The sequence below is a fragment of the Daktulosphaira vitifoliae genome, unplaced genomic scaffold, assembly GCF_025091365.1.
Source record: "Daktulosphaira vitifoliae isolate Bord-2020 unplaced genomic scaffold, ASM2509136v1 Scaffold_1, whole genome shotgun sequence".
NCBI lineage: Eukaryota > Metazoa > Arthropoda > Insecta > Hemiptera > Phylloxeridae > Daktulosphaira > Daktulosphaira vitifoliae.
Window position 1 is genome coordinate 8,396,329 of NW_026099572.1, and position 13,397 is coordinate 8,409,725.

At 26.5% G+C, this 13,397-nt stretch overlaps 1 protein-coding gene across 1 annotated transcript in view; it reads right to left on the bottom strand.

Moving 5' to 3' along the window:
• Positions 1 to 13,397, bottom strand: part of LOC126894982 (putative uncharacterized protein DDB_G0282133) — a 175,613-nt gene that overhangs the window by 92,709 nt on the left and 69,507 nt on the right. The gene's annotated exons all lie outside the window — the stretch shown is intronic.

The following is a 13,397-nucleotide window of genomic DNA, read 5'->3' on the forward strand; positions in this document are numbered from 1 at the left end:
GTATCATTGAAAGAAATCGGTTCGGTGAGAGCTGAGAAAAAGTGGTAACAGACACACAAAAAAAAAAAAAACACATCATAGTAAAACCAATACTTTCTCAGCTTCGCATCAAAGCTAAAATAAGATAATAGTTAAGTTAAATTAAGGGGATTTTATTAACAACAAAAAAAAATTTAAGTTAACACGAAGCAATAAACCGAACGGTCAAAAAACCTCGTTTACAAATTAAAGGAACAAAGAGAAATAAAAAAACAGATATTAATAAAAAAATATAAACCTAATAAATTATAATAAAAACCTACAAAAAAAAATATAATAAAAAAAATACGCCACACGTGATTATGGCACAGCGCACAGAAAAATTAATCTCGCTTAAAATATCTACAAAAAATATATTTATTACTAGCCCCAAAGGGCTAAAGAGTAGGAGGCAGGTTCAGCCGACGCCATAAAATTAAAAAAATTATATATTTAAAATAGTGGGCACTCACAAAAAAACAAATATTAAGAGAAACAATTGGTTGCAACGCACACAACTAAAAAATAAAAACACACCACTACGGACAAAAATTAACCCACGAATAGTTCCAAAATTGACTAATTTCCGACAAAACGTCCGTCGTTCGACCCAATGATCCGATTGCGACAACACGACTAGCCTTCAGAGTGGGGTCAACAAATTTTATTTCTCAGTGTTGGAAATTATTGAAAACAATTTGAGACAATGTATGTGGTGAGCAGTGAAAATGACGTTCAAGATAGGAAAGAAGCGGGGTGAGTGTACAAACAAATGCCGTCCATGAACCGGTCCGAAGTAGTACACAAATGACTATCTCGTACGCGCACAAAAAAATCACATCACCTTATCATGATTATTTAAATGTTAAACTCCGTCGCAGCACGCATTCGGCTCAACCAAGGTAATTTAGAACACATACACACACACATATATGTATACAAATAGACATCAAAACTAAACAGGTAATTTTTGTTTCGTTACATATGGAAATGCACATATCAAATTGAATTTAAGTTCATATTCGCTATTGTTCGCGCCGCAGAATAGGGCGACACTGTGTAAAGCTATCACATTTCATGTTGTTTTTTTTGTGATAAAAGACTGATTTTTTTTATGGTTATGGAACTTCATGTGTTAATGGAAGAAAGATGTTCTTCTGAATAAATCCTTTTTATATGGATTTTTTTTTGTTCTAAGCCAATTGTGGTTGCTCAGATATATGAAGAAAGAAGAAATAGGTTCTTCTAAATAATCCTTTTGTGGATACTTTGTTCTCAGCCAATTGTGGTTGCTCATTTGTCAGGATATGTGTACCTAACAGCAACATCATCTCAAGTAAAAATTGCTAAACTAAATAAAAGAAGTCAAACCATAAATTTGTTCCTCATCCACTTATGCATAAGTATTTATTAATGTAAATAACTTGTTCTTTTCTATTGGCAAGTTATAATAATATATTATATCTATATTTATATACATTTATACTTTTTGTGAATTGAGATTTAAGTCATTTAATATATTCCTTGAGAAATTATATATAAATGTTGTTAAATGTTTACTAACTGTTAAGATTATGTATCGTTTAATGTTATAATAATATATTTTTTTATTAACATTCATCTTTCATTATAGGAAAAAATAAATCATTCATTGTTTTATCAGAATATAATTATTGTTGTTCATCTCAAATGAAAAATTGTTTCTGTTATTTTACCAGTTAAGGCCTTGTGAGCCCAGTAGCCCTTTCAGCTATAGTGCGTACACGCATTCATAACATAAATATAGTAAAGAGTATTCTGTGTATCATAAATATATTTATAGTCAATCTTAATTTGTAAAACGCTGTTTAATGACACCAATACTTATTTATTAGTGTTAAATATTTATTGTAAAAATCGCAATTTTATCCTAAGAAATTTAATGTATGTAGGTTATTAATTACGCACTAAACAATTTAGAATTTCTTATCACACATTATGAATTTTAATAATAAAAAAAAACGTCGAATGAAATATTTATATAAATACTACTTTTAATGAAAAAATTGTATTGATCCATACATTTTTTAAAAAGTTATAGCATTTTATATATTTAAAATCTACAATGAAAGTTTCACTTATTCACTAAAAAATAACAAAAACCTTCAATTAATATAACAAATATTTATATTTGTTTATTATATTACATTTGAATAATCAANATATTTGTTTATTATATTACATTTGAATAATCAAAAAATATTTAATTTAATATTTTAATATTAAAAATATTTAATATTTTAATTAAAAAATTCATAACAAACAAAATGTATTATGTGTAGTATATTATTATGAATAATTATTCAAACACCAAGAAATGCAAAGAAATGTTTGCTAAACATCTATTTAAATGATTTCTTATCATAAAACGTTTTCATCAAAATTTTGAGTTTTCCTTGTAAATTTACTGTTAATAGTTATCATTCTGAAACATAGAATATTTTATTCTACATAAAATTATCTATTTAATGATATAATTTCTTCACTTACAAGTTGAGCTGATATTGTGTTCCAAGTTCAACATTTTTAAATTATAAACTTTCATAAAAATTAACTAAAGAATCTAATATTCCTTATTTAATAATAAGTTAAATATGTCATTTTGAGTTTAAATTTTGTATGTATTATTTTTAAGATTAAAAATTAATAATAACTTGATAAAAGAAATTTTTTTTAATTAATTTTTTCATGTGTTTCTAATTAGTAGTAATAACAATATATTATATTTTATTGATTTGATTATACTGTGCACTTCAGTATACAAACGAATTTTATACTCCTATTTTGAGATATTTATTATATATAAATTTTTATATATTATATTATAATTTTTATATATTATAAATTTTGAGACATTTATTATATATATTATTTAATTAAAAAAAAATTTTTTGGGAGTGGACATTTTTTAAAAAATTTTGAGATGTTGACTGAATTGCTAAAGTTAAATGATTTTTTCCAATATTAGGGAATTATAAGTTTAACTAGATAAAAACCGTATACTTTTAAAGTATTGGTCATTAAAACAGACGCATAAAAAAAAGTATATAGTAATATAATTTAATAAGATAGTCATTCTCACAAGGGAAGACTTAAGTGATAAAATCCTCGATACCCATTGAGTATTTTTATTGAACGTTATTTATTATTATTCATTTTGAATTTTTTTTCTACCTCATACAAAAATTAAGAAAAATGCAAAAAAAAGTTATTTAGACTGGCGGTGTTCGAAAGTCGTACTCCATACGTATAAGGCTGTGAAATATACGATGCAGTCACTATAGACTACATGTATGCTTATATAAAAAGAACTATTTGAAAAAATTCAAAAATTCTAAGTAGCTTTTCTTAACTTTGATAAGGCAAAATAATCAAAATAAGTATATAAATGTATATTTAATATAAGTTAAATTCATGTAAATTTTATATATATTGGTGGACTTATTACTATTAATAAATTATTTGAAACAATAACACATTTATCTATACCAAATACAGAGTAGAAAAAATCTATTTGGAAACACTCTGATGCCTCAACTACACAATGCCTCAATCAGACAAAAAGTTTTACTTGGATTCTTTATAACAAATTTTCATTAAATTCCAAATTAATTTTAAATAAAATAAAAAGTTAATTAAGTTTTAATCTACCATTTGCATTTTGGTCATCGCCTTGTATATCTATGTTTTCAAATACATATCGTTCAATAATAGATTTAATAAGACTATTATTTATTATATCATATATTTCATATTGCATGTTGAGTATTACAACACCACAACATATAAAAATAAATCGTATTATAAAAACTATACTAAAGTTGTGACTATGTACAACACCTGGACACATGTCTCCAGAGCAAAAACTTTTACTGAAATATCTACGATAAAAACCGCTGAACAACGTGGTCCCTAATTACTAAGAAACATGAATATTAATCATTGAAAAATATAATAATTTTATGAAAAAAATACTATGAAATTCACATTTCTAAATATTTTTAAAGTATAAAATCGAACTGTTACATTTATACTTACGAAAACTACATTTTTTTTCCTAAAAACATATCAGTGCATAAAACTTTTTTTCGAAAAAGTAAAATTCAACATATTTTTACCGGAGTCTCGTGACTGAGTACTTTCGTTGAAAAAAAAAAGTTCATTCTATAATATTTTTTTATTTATTAGCTATAAAATAATTTTTAAAATCATGCATTATAACTTATAGAGATGTCAACTTAATATTTTTCAAATGGCAACGTAAATAATGTTATTGAGTGCAATATGACTACGGCTGATGTGAGTGTAAATTATGGTGCAAACATTTTTTGGCTTAAAGCCTCGCATTATCAAGAGACGGAACAGAAAATTTTTCGTACTTTAAATTCATTTTTTTAGTATAGTGAATTCAATATAATAAAACGACTATATCCATGGATAGATATTTTCAATTTTTTTGAATAAATTTATTTTACAGAAGCCATAATTTTTTTTTTATTTCAAATAATTGCTTAGCTTATTTTTTTGTAGTATAATGTAACAATTTATCGTTTCTATTTCTAAATCTTACAAAACAATCTTAAATATAGTTATACAAGTGTTTTTAAATTAAACTTATTTATTCGTATTTACAATTATTTGTACTGTTTAATTTCAATTCACCAAATTCCAACTGTCTTAATTTTTTAGTTATTGTTATTTTTATTTAAGTATAATATATGACTATGATAATTTATTATGATAAAAAATACTATGATTAATAAATTGAGAGAACTTGTAGAATTATCATAATTATCATAATTTACAATAATATATGCGAATCATTTTGTACATAACAAACCTAGGGGATATCTGATTACAATTTTTGTGATTAAATTAATAAAATTTAATCATTTTTATGATGTGTAATAATACAACAATAGTAGCATCTTAGCACACAAGATAATATCACTATTTTAAATAACTCAATTAGTTTTTGAATTAACGATCACATTAATTTAATATGGTTAACATTAAAGACGAATTAACACGATTGCTCGATGTGACAAATTTTATTTTATTAGGTGTTATTATTCAAAATATAAGAAAATAACGGAAAATAAAATATAAATATTGCTATATATTTTCACCAATGGTATTAAAACACCTTAAACTGGTTATACTACTAACAACAGTTGTATCATTTTTTGTACTACATTGTATATATGTACAACATTTTACAAAAACGCTTCAAATTAACCGATGTTCTATAGATTACCAATTTCATAATTAATATTGCAAATATTTTAAATATATTTTAAATTTTAAATAATGTCGGCTACTAGTAATCAATTCTTATTTAAGAATTTTTCCTCGTTGTAATACTTTTAGTTTAATTGAATAAAACATATTTTACAGATAATCTTTTAATTTTTTTATTTCAAAGTTATTTTTGTGTATTATAATATAATAATTTATCATTTCTATTTCTAAATCTTATAAAACATTTTTAAGTATTGTTTTATGAGTTTTCTTTAAATTAAATTTTGAAAGGTTATATATATATCAATTTTATGGCCACTATGAAAAATGCACTTTTTATGGTGCCTAGCAAAAATAATTGAAATGAGTCGCAAACTTATTCAGCGAGAAATAATGTCGGTATGGAATAGAACTTTAAAGAAAATAAGAAAATTAAACAATGACAATAATATAATTATATATTATCTTATATTACAAGTCGCCGCCACACAAAAAAAAAATTATACTTATTAACTTTGTATAATTAAATATTCATTAAAACAAAATTATATACTTAAAAACTCAAATTTGTATCAAATGATCGTTGAGTCATCGATAGACGATGTACATCAAAACCTCGTGACTAAGTAGTCCTTTTACCATGTTTAGATGAGATGACCTCAAACAATAGGCTTTTGCCCCTACTTTATAAACTAGGGAATGGTGATTTTTGAAAGATAAAAAAATTTAAATACACGAGTTTGTTGAATACAGAACACGTGAGATACATAGTTTATTATCAAGTTAAATTAAATGGAATTTATTAAAAAAAACAATTTAATTTAATACAAGACAAAAAACCGAATGGTTAAAAATCTCGTCTGCAAATTAAAGGGAACTAAGAATAAATAAAATAAGACATAAAAGAAGTTTATACCTACAACTGTTTATGAGAGAATTTCGATAAATGCCTTCGTGCAATCGTATAGTGTCAAACATGGTTACCACTACTCTAGCCAACCGTATGCCCCAAGCTGACGAAATATTTGTTTGTACTTTGGTCATTACTTGCTAAGCATTGGGACACCACGGATTAAAGAACGTAACACTATTTTTATCACATTGCCAGTAGAATATTCATAACCATATAAATTATTAAATAATAAATAAAACGGAAGGGACGGTCTTGGAACGCGTACCTCACCATTGGGTATCTAAAAGTTATATAAAATATATAAACAGGTGGTTTCGTAGCATGCCTGCCATGTTGAGATACCTAAGAAAAATATGGTAAATGTAGGGCCATGTTTGTGACATACCAGGGAAACTTTGGATTGTTCTCTGGTTAGAATTTTTTGCTGGTCCCCAAATTATTACGCCATAAGACCATAGTGGTTGGAGTAATGTTTTATACAATATAATTTTATTTGACAAAGAAATATTTGACTTAAGCAAAGGTCTTAGTAAATGAAGTTTTGAGTTCAGTTTTTTCCTTTTCTCTTTTAAATGAGGACCCGAGGTTAACTTTCGGTTAAAAATTAACCCTAGGTATTTAACTTCGGTTGATTGAGGAATAATAATGTTATTAATAGTAACTGATGGGCAGTCATGTTTTTTAAGAGTGAATGTAATGAAAGAAGATTTCAATTCATTTATTTTGACACGCCAGGTCTTGAACCAAAGCGAAAGCATATTTAGATGTACTTGTAACTGTTGACTGGCATCTTTATGATCTAATGAAGATGATATTAAGGCCGTGTCATCAGCATAGGTACCAAGTACTGTTGTATCCGATAAAGGTAGATCATATGTATATATTGTGTACAAGAATGGCGTAATATCGTTACCTTGAGGCACAACAGCATAAATTGGGCATAGTGGGGAGTATTGGAGATTATGACGAACTTTAAAATAACGGTTTTGCGGGTATGATTTGAATATGAGGTAATAAGGAACAGAGTAAATGTTTTTTTAATTTGAATAGAAGTCTTTCATGCCAAACAGAGTCAAAAGTTTTGGCCACATCTAGAAAGACTCCGGCACGGTATCATTTTGTTTCTAGTGCTGTTGAAATTGTATCAGCAACACGGTGTAGTTGATGAATAGTTGAATGTTTTGCTCTAAAGCCGAATTGAAATTCAGGAATGTTGTTATTTTTTTGAGTAATAAATAAAAGACGTTTTAATATAATTTTTTCTAATATTTTACCTAAGACAGATAGAAGACTTAATGGTCTGTACGAAGAGGGATCTTCGAGATGTTTCCCAGATTTGAGAATTGTAACAATTACCGATGATTTTCAGGATGCTGGAAAATCAGATAATCTAAGAGCAGCGTTATAGATGTAAACTAACAAAATTACCGATTTCCTAGGAAGATTTTATATTAATTTATTGGTTATTAGATCATTTCCAGGAGATTTTCCGTTCACAAGTTTTTTTATAATAGTATTAATTTCATTAGGAGTAGTTGGTTTGGCTGGTAAGGATAAAGGTAGTGGTGACTGAATAAAATCTGTAACTGTCTCGATATGATGCACTGGTGGAGAAATAGAGTGTGGTTTAAAGACATTTGACAATTCTACGGCGAGGGTACCTGCTTTATCCTGATCTGTTATAGCTAGTGTATTGTCATTACGCCGGAGGGGCGGTGTTGATTCTTTCATTCGAAGAATCGATTTTGTTTTTCTCCATAACAATCCATTCCTTACTGAAAGATTTTGAAGGTGAGTTTTATAAGAATTATTTTTGTGAGACTTTAATAATAATTTGAGTTTATTGGTTAAAAAATTGTATAGTTTTTTAACATCTAGATAACGCGTATGTTGCCATCTTGACTTAGCTCTACGTTTCTCAGCTATTAGTTGTTTTAACTCAGAGGTTAAGTTTAATGTTGGTTTTTTTATAAGAGAAGGAAGATGAAGACTCTTTTGCTGCTTCTTGTATGTTCATGGTAAGTTTGTGAATTTTATTATTTAAATCCATAGTAGTTTTTAGTTTGATATTTAATGTAGTTTTTTTGAAAGTATGGTCCTTAATTTGCACCAATTCATTTTATCTTGAGTGATTGTTGGCCTGTTATGTTTTAGGCTCGGCTGTCCTCCAATATGTGGATACTGGTGTGTGATCAGAATCTGGATCATTTAGATTAATAATTTCAGTTACAAAGCGATTGGGAATATGAGAAACGAAAAAATCGATAGTATCAGGATGACGATTAACATGAGAAGGCCAATAAGTTGGCGAATCTGTTACAAATTGCTCTGTAGTTTTTTAGTGTGATTAAGTTATGGAGGGAACGACCCCTAGTATTAGTGGATCGACTCCAAGTATGGTGTTTAGCATTAAAATCTGTACCTATTATAAAATTGTGGTTAAAAGATTGTAATTGAAGTGTCAGCTCAGAGGTAGGAAATGGTCGTCCAGGTAGAGAATAACAAGCAGATATAGAAATGGGTACTGAATCTATTGTAATTATTTAATTTGCTGCCTGCAAATTTGTACTTCGGTAGGGTGAATGAGGTGTATGCCCAATATTGTTAGATATTAAGAGAGCAGCTCCACCATGTGCTGTGTCATCAGGGTGATCAGCTCTGAAATTTCATAACCAAATTTTTTGAGTGATGATTTTTCAGTAAGATGAGTTTTACATATTAATGCAATTGATATATCTTTTTCATAAAGAGCAGCTGTCAGCTCATTTAAGTGTTGTAGAACACCATTTGCATTCTACAAGAATATTGATAGTGGTTTTTTACTACTAATTGAGTTGTATCATGCTGCTCACCGCACCGAACACATCGTGGTGTGTGATTACAATAACTACGTGTGTGACCATAAGCCTGACATCGGTGACACTGCGGATTTTCTTTTTTTGGATGAGGGGGTTCAATTTTGATCTTAGTGTAGCACAATGAGGTTATTTTATATATATCAGTAATTGAAGGATTAGGCTCAATGTCAACAAAAAAAAATTGGTAAAGGCGTTTTAGTTTGTCTGTGAAGTACGGGCATAATATTTCTGACAGTAAATCCTTTAATAGAAATTTCATCGCTAATAAATGCCTTATCAGTAGTAGAATGTAAATTTTTAATTACTATTCGAAAAGCTTTTTCTTCTTTTATTTGAAACGAATGAAATGAGACATTATCCTCTTTGAGATATTTGGGGATCTGATACGTTTATTTTGGTGTTTGACTGTCTGCCAGTCATAATTATCAGAGAAATCACAAGGCGATGCATCACCGGTATTATTTTTCAGCTTGGAGATAACAGTGGTGTAGCGGTTTTGTACAATTTATTTTTATTAATATTTGATAGTGATTTCCCGGGAGAATTCATTGTGTATTAGGTGTGAGTTGTTAGAGTAGTTGACCTTGAGACCGATGGCCGACTTGCGGCTGCGGTGGTCAAAACAGTTTGATTACACAATCGAGTATGATAAAGTTATTACTATTATCAATAAATTATAAAGTAAATTTATAAATATTACATCGATTTCAATAGAATTTATTTAACTATTGTGTGTGTTCGATTTGTGGTCTCTAAAAGAAATTTTTATTAATTCACTTTGGACTGTGTTTTGTGTTTTCGTCGTGAGCTGTCGACTACAATCGCACGCGACAACGGACATGGCGGTAATGATTATTACAGTCTTAAAAAACTATAATTATACTAATAGTTTTATGTCCAGATATTAACATTTTTTTTTTTTGCAATGATGAGTATTTATTATACAATTTATATGTTTAATAAATTCTTAATTGTTCGATACTAGACAAACTACCCTAGTTGTATTTTTTATTTTATAAAAAATAACGTAAAAAATTAGAACAAATACAACTTTCATACTTTAAACGGTGAATTTGTAAATAGATTGAAATATAAAACTATCAAGTTGAAACTAGGATAATGTATAGAAAATTGATTATTAATATGGAACCCTACTATCATCAATGGAGTCTATTTATAATCTATTAAAGCATATTTAAGCCAAAAATAAAAATATTTTGCTTGTTTAATTAATTTGAATAGCATAACTCTATGCATATTTCGACATTTTTTTCACATTAAAATATATTTATTTTAACTTAATAAGAGCACGAAAATCCATATTCTCGCTAGGAATGAAAACAAAATATTTTCATAAGAGAACAAAAGATAGGGAAGATGAGACAAGTTAGCATCCTTTAACTTTAATTAAATTACTTAACGAATGTATTTACTACAATAACTTATAATATAGTAGAAATATTACTTGATATATTGAGACCAAATGGTAAAAACTGATAAATTTTAATTTATTATTTTAATAATTGTTAATTAACTAGAAAATAATTTAAATTTATCATTTTGCTCAGACGTGGAGTAAGATAATTTTTTTAATGGGTCAATTGACGTACCCTAATACAGGTAATGCTTAAAAAGTTAATTATCTATGTATTCTTCTATTAGGAATGAATCAGTTTTTTGCTATCTTATGAAAGTTTGGAAGTAATAAACAATTTTTAATTAATCTAATTAAAAAAAAAAAAATTGGAATGTAAAATTAATCAAAAGGTAAAATAGACCTTATATGGTATGCTCTTGGATAACTATAAGATTTATTTGTTCAGTCACTAATTATAAGCATATTATTTATACATAGAAATTTCATTAGAAATAACGAAATAACAACTATACTCATTTTTTAATAAAATAATCCTCTCTAGTACTCCCATAATTCAAATAAGACAGAATTTCAAATACTTTTTTTTTTTGTTGTTTTACTTAAGGTATTGTAATAAAACAATATGTATTATTTATTCATACTCAAAGTAAAACCACATGCCGTAAAACCACAATATTGTATTGAAAAAAAAGATGAAGTACGATATAAAACAAATACAGTTGTTCATTTAAACTATTTTGAAAAATTTGTCATTGATTAGTAAATATGTTTTAAAATATATATTTTTTCATATCCTTTTGAATCATAGGATTAAAAATTTCAAATCTTAATTATTTTTTAATTATTCAAAAAAAATAAAAAACATCGGTTAAAATGAAAATTAAAAATATATCTAAAGTCATAATGAAAACATAATTGTATTATAAAATACAATTTTACTTTTATTAATTCATTGGAAAATTATGTCCATTAATATTTTATCATTTTTATTTTTGATTATTAGGTTAATAAGAATAATTAATAAATATATTTTAATTCAAAAAATTATGCTTAATAATAATTATAATATTATATAATATGTAAAATAATTTAATCACAGTATATCAATTTATAATGTGTTCAAATTTTGAACACAAGAAAAAAACAGTGTAATTATTTATAGGTAGGTAAATCTTTGACGTCGCCAGACTTTTTTTTTTTTTTTAAAGTGATTAATTATTTAATAATAATATATTTTTTAATATCCATTTAAAAATACAATATTTAGTAAATAATTCGATCATTGAATGAATTGCAAAGGGCGTTGCCAGCCACCTACAAATAATAGTTTGACAAGTTATTATTATTATGGTTGTAAAAGTTTTATTAAAATTGAATGCACATTAATAAGAAAATTGGAATAGTTAAAATATTTAAATAACTTATAGGTTTTCTGAATAACTTAATTAATTAATTTATATATAATTCATATAAAGCTTCAAAAAAAATTAATGTAGATTAGAATAACTAAATTATTAAAATGAGGTCCCTATTAGCTAGTTTATATTTTAGCTTCGATGCGAAGCTGAGAAGGCATTGGTTTTACTAAGATGTGTTTTTTTTTTTGTGTCTGTTACCACTTTTTCTCAGCTCTCACCGAACCAATTTCTTTCAATGATACGTCAAAAGATCACAAATTGTATCTAGTCGAAGACATTATCCTCAAAAATTGAAAAAAATGCCCTCGTTCCCCGTAAATGGGGGAAACCTCCAAAAAAATTACAAATTTAAAAATCGCTAATTTTCGAAATTTTTTCAATTTTTTTTACTTAAAAGTGCCATAACTTTTTCAAAAATGAACATATCAATATAATTCTTTTTTATATAGATGTGTAATATTATTACCTTTCGTTTGGTATGTATTTTTCATAAATTTAACCCTTAACCTCCCCACAAGGGGGGATTTAAAATGACAACTTTTTTACAAAAAATTGACTTTTTCAACTTAAATTTTGAAAGTGTTCCGGAAAGTCTGACACTTTTATATATACTTTAAATTAAAGCTAATGTAATATACTTTATCATGAAAATAAAAAATTTCGGACTTTATTTTATCTTCACGATGAAAATGGCTACCGAATGTTATTATTGTGTGAAAACTTTATAATGCTATGACATATTGAAAAGTGTATGGATCAACATTATTTTTTTATGAGAAATATTATTTTTTAATAAACCCTTTTTCATTTATTAGGATATTAATAAGGAACTAGCAGATCATGTAGCTTTTGGAATAGTCCACCAATTTTTTAAAATTAAACAGTATCTAAAGATTTGCATCGAAGCGTTTTTTTTTTGATAGTGATTTTAATCACTGTTAGATATCATTATACTTGATACATCTATACCACGTCACCACTGTGCCGCGACCCCCCTGTGCTGGGTTTTTTATTCTTATAGCTTAGAAAATTCCTAAAATTATACTCTGAGGTAGATCATAACTATATTTTTGTGGTTTATCTATTATAACAATCCACAAATAACCATGATATTGACTTCATTTATAAAATCTATTTCTTCATTTATATGATCATTTCATAGCTATAGTGTGTTAATAAATTTTATTTAAAAAAAAAATTACTGTTTATTTTCGACAAATATACTTTTATCATGCATATTAGTAACTTAATTTTGTAACGAAGTTACATCAAATTTGGATTTAATATTTTATTACAATTGTTGATATTGACTATTGATTTACTGTCAATATTTTAACTTTTTTTTTAATATTAACTACGAACAATATAATAATTGTACTGCTCTTGTTAGGATTGAATAAATTTATAATTATAAACATATGATAACATAATATTTTTGTTGACGAGCTATATGTATTATTTATCACACTCATTTTTTTTTTGTTATCTAATAACAGCCGGCTGGCCTTTTGGTATACCCGTCAGTGTACGTT